The sequence below is a fragment of the Capra hircus genome, chromosome 18 (assembly GCF_001704415.2).
Source record: "Capra hircus breed San Clemente chromosome 18, ASM170441v1, whole genome shotgun sequence".
Lineage (NCBI taxonomy): Eukaryota > Metazoa > Chordata > Mammalia > Artiodactyla > Bovidae > Capra > Capra hircus.
In genome coordinates, this window is record NC_030825.1 from 10,190,427 (window position 1) to 10,195,423 (window position 4,997).

Below are 4,997 nucleotides of genomic sequence, written 5' to 3' on the forward strand. Positions count from 1 at the left end.
GGAGAAGGCAATGGCACCCCACTCCAGTACTCTTGCCTGGAAAGTCCCATGGACGGAGGAGCCTGGTAGGCTGCAGTCCATGGGGTCGCTAAGAGTTGGACACGACTGAGCGACTTCACTTTCACTTTTCACTTTCATGCATTGGCGAAGGAAATGGCTACCCACTCCGGTATTCTTGCCTGGAGAATCCCAGGGACGGGGGAGCCTGGTGGGCTGCCGTCTATGGGGTCGCACAGAGTCGGACACGACTGAAGCAACTTAGCAGTAGCAGTTAACTACTGCCAAGGAGGCTTTCTAACACAACACAATTTGCTCTAAATTGTTGAAAGATTGCCCTGAGGCTGTCATTTTTTTTTTTCTCTCCAATGCGTTCATTGTATTCAGCAACAGCCAACTCAATTTTGCAGTCCAGATAATTACTCTGTCTTTCACTCCTTCTTGACACCAGTGACGTTGTAGAAGCCAGCGTATCCCCTTCCACCTCCAGCCTGTCCCAGTTATCCACAGGTCAAAGTCTTAGTAATTGCACTGTGCCAGTGTGCCAGGGATGGATGGTGCTCCATCTCCCTCAATGATGGAGGCCTCTTTGCCAGGCAGCCAAGTCGTGATTCAACTCTAGATCCTTTCCTTTGAATCTCATTCTTAGGTCTGCTTCTCAAACTCTCTTAGGTTAGTGTGTGTGTGTGTGGGGGGGGGCGCAAAATAATGGCCCTCAACATGTTCATATTTTAATTCCTGGAGCTAGTATCTTACCTGACATGGTTCAGAAGACTTTGCAGATGTGGTTAAAGGAAGGATCTTGACATGGGGAAACTAGCCTGGATTATCTAGTGGGGTCCAGTATACTTATAAGCATCACAGTAAGAGGGGTGAGGAAGGGGTCATAGAGAACCTAAAGTGATAATGGAAGAAAAGCTTGCAGTGAATGTGGGCCATGGACTAAGAAGTGCAGGTAACTTCTAGGAACTGGAAAAAGTGAGGAATGGATTATCCCCAAGAATCTCCAGAAGGAGCATAGCCCTGCCAACACTTCGATTGAGCCCTGTGAGACCTAGGTCAGATTTCTGACCTCCAGAATAGTAATATATTTGCAATGTTTGAGTTGCTAAATATGTGGTGATTTGTTACAGCCGTGATAAGAAGCTAATATATTTGGATTCCCTAGAAGCAGAGCCTGAGACAGGCATTTGGGTACCCATGATTTATTGAGAGCATGCTCTCAGGAGACTCCCGTAAGACAGTAAGGGAGACAAGATGAAAGGGAATTGCTAATCAGGGCTGTGGCCCTGATTAAAATCTAGCCTGGCCTGATTCATGGAGGGTGGTTGTGCCCTGGATATAGGTCACATTGAGGAGTTATTCTCCCTTAAGGCAAGGAGGCTGCCCTTTGGTTCCAGTTTTAGCCAGTCATTGGTGGCTCCTGGGCTGATGGCTGTCATAAGGCTTGGGAACAGCATGTATCCTCCTAGATGACATGAGTCCTGTAAGCAGAACCATTCTCTGAAAAGGGAGGCACCTGTGACCTGTTAGCAGCTAACACTCACAGAGCACGGATGGGTGCACAGTCCCAGTAAAGGTGATCCTTGTACAGAACAGAACTTGTACACCACAAGGAAACCACCTGATGTGCCAGACCAGAGGAATACAAAATATGTAAGCAGGTGTGGGTTTTTAGCCTGATTGCTTTGGCCTCCAAATGCAGACTCAATTTGATTTGCAAAAACACAGCTAGGGGGATTTATCTGCCTAATAACCAGTTGCTCAGTGGTTTTACAGAATTCAGCTGCTTTACTGAATTTTTCCAGCTTCTGTTTTAGTTTGTTCAGGCAACCTTGTCTTGCAGTTGACATCAGACCCCTGGCAAGATGAGTGAGAAGTCCTTTGGACTCACTGATGTGACTGGTGATTTTTGGCTGGTCTGGGATTTCTAGGGGGGCAATGCTGGTCCTGGAATACTGATCACTGGTCTGTCCCCTGACTTGATCAACACAGGAAGTGGGATACCGGTAGATAATCTCCAGTGGAGATAGGTTTTCAGCCTTAATTATTTTACCCCATAATGGCACGATGAACACATCCAAACGAATGGAAAATGGGATTCTTCACTGAGCCGCATCGTGCCCCAGATCCGTAATTTGATACAAAAGCTTCAAACAAATTGAAATTAAAATGCATTTTAGATGCTTCCTCCCATGAAAGCAGTTTGCACCAGCAGGCTTCTCTCTTTCACCAGTTTGCTATAGAAATAGGGGAACCAGGCAGCTTTGCTCTTGGCGTCTGTGGAAGTAACACAATCTCGCTGCTTGTCAACTGCAGGCAAGAAAATGAAATAAAATGAAAACCAATTGGAGGTCTAATTATCCTTTTTAAAATGACTTCATCCTGTAGAGTGGCCCACTGAATACATACAAGGCACTTTTCTTTTCGTTTCTTTTGTTCCCCTTGGGTGTTTGGGGCCACAGTAATAGAGGGGGCCACACTGGGATACTGGAGATGGAGCACTCAGTGTTTGAGTCCAGATTTACTTGCTTAACAGCATTTATAGCGGGTGTGGCTACCAGTCAAGCATTGTCTCAAACACTCCTCAGATAGAACACATTTATTTTTCATAAAGACTCTACAAAGGATATCTCTTACCTTCTGAGACGGACTGTATTCTGCCTACGGAAAGTATGAAAGCGAAAGTCGCTCAGTCCTGTCTGACTCTTTGTGACCCAATGGACTATACAGTCCATGCAATTCTCCAGACTAGAATGCTGGAGTGGGCAGCCTTTCCCTTCTCCAGGGGCTATTCCCAACCCAGGGATGGAACCCAGGTCTCCTGCATTGCAGGCGGATGCTTTACCAGCTGAGCTATCAGGGAAGTCCATAGTTCAGTTCAGTCTCTCAGTCATGTCAGACTCTTTGCAACCCCATGGACTGCAGCATGCCAGGCTTCCCTGTCCAACACCAACTCCTGGAGCTTGCTCAAACTCATGTCCATCGAGTCAGTGATGCCATCCAACCATCTCATCCTCTGTTGTCCCCTTCTCCTCCCACCTTCAGTCTTTCCCAGCATCAGGGTCTTTTCCAAGGAGTCAGTTCTTTGCATCAGGTGGCCAAAGTTTTGGAGTTTCAGCTTCAGCATCAATCCTTCCAATGAATATTCAGGACTGACTATATTTAGGATTTACTGGTTTGATCTCTTTGCAGTCCAAGGGACTCTCAAGAGTCTTCTCCAACACCACAGTTCAAGAGCATCAATTTTTCGGCACTCTGCTTTCTTTATAGTCCAACTCTCACATCCATACATGACTACTGGAAAAATCATAGCTTTGACTAGATGGACTTTTGTTGGCAAAGTAATGTCTCTGATTTGTAATATGCTGTCTAGGTTGATCAAGCTTTTCTTCCAAGGAGCAAACATCTTTTAATTTCATGGCTGCAGTCACCATCTGCAGTGATTTTGGAGCCCCCCAAAATAGTCTCTCACTGTTTCTATTGTTTCACCATCTATTTGCCATGAAATTATGGGACCAGATACATAATCTTAGTTTTCTGAATGTTGTTTTAAGCCAACTTTCTTTCACCCTCCTCCTTTACTTTCATCAAGAGGCTCTTTAGTTCTTCTTCGCTTTCTGCCGTAAGGGTGGTGTCATCTGCATATCTGAGGTTATTGATACTTCTCCTGGCAATCTTGATTCCAGCTTGCGCTTCATCCAGCCTGGTATTTCACAGAATATACTCTGTATATAAGTTAAATAAGCAGGGTGACAATATACAGCCTTGATGTACTCCTTTCCCAATTTAGAACCAGTCTTTTTTTCCATGTCCAGTTGTAACTGTTGCTTCTCGACCTGCATACAGATTTCTTGGGATGCAGGTCAGTTGGTCTGGTTTTCCCATCTCTTGAAGAATTTTCCACAGTTTGTTGTGATCCACACAGTCAAAGGCTTTGGCATAGTCAATAAAGCAGAAGTAGGTGTTTTTCTGGGACTCTCTTGCTTTTTCCATGATCCAGTGGATGTTGGCAATGTGCTCTCTGGTTCCTCTGCCTTTCTTAAATCCAGTTTGAACATCTGGAAGTTCATCGTACACATACTGTTGAAGCTTGGTTTGGAAAATTTTGAGCATTACTTTGCTAGCATGTGAGATGAATACAATTGTGTGGTAGTTTGAACATTCTTTGGCATTGCCTTTCTTTGGGATTGGAACAAAAACTGACCTTTTCCAGTCCTGTGGTCACTACTGAGTTTTCCAAATTTGCTGGCATATTGAATTCAGCACTTTCACAGCATCATCTCCTAGGATTGGAAATAGCCCAGTTGGAATTCCATCAGCTCCACTAGCTTTGTTCATCGTGATGCTTCCTAAGGCCCACTTGACTTCACATTCCAGGATATCTGGTCTTAGGTAAGTGATCACATCACTCATCTTCTTCTGTGAGAACTCCAAGTCCATAGTATATATCTCAATAAATCTGCTTCTACTTAAAAGAAACCCAAATTCCACGGAGTAAGTAGTGATTATTGCTATTTTAGGAACACTAAGGAGTAGAGAGGTGAAGTGACTTTCCCAAAGTCACACAGCTAATAAGAAGCACTAGAGTTGGAATTTTAACTTGGGTCCAAGTTCAGCAGTCATGTATGGATGTGAGAGTTGGACCATAAAGAAGACTGAGTACTAAAGAATTGGTGCTTTCGAACTGTGGTGCTGGAGAAGACTCTTGAGGGTAACTTGGTTTGGAAGGAGATCAAACCAGTCCATCCTAAAGGAAATCAGTCTTGAATATTCATTGGAAGGACTGATGCTGAAGCTGAAACTCCAATACTTTGGTCACCTGATGTGAAGAACTGACTCCTTGGAAAAGACCCTGATGCTGGGAAAAACTGAAGGCAGGAGGGGAAGGGGATGACAGAAGATGAGATGGTTGGATGGCATCATCGACTCAATGGACGTGAGTTTGAGCAAGCTCTGGGTATTGGTGATAGACAGGGAAGCCTGGTGTGCGGCAGTCC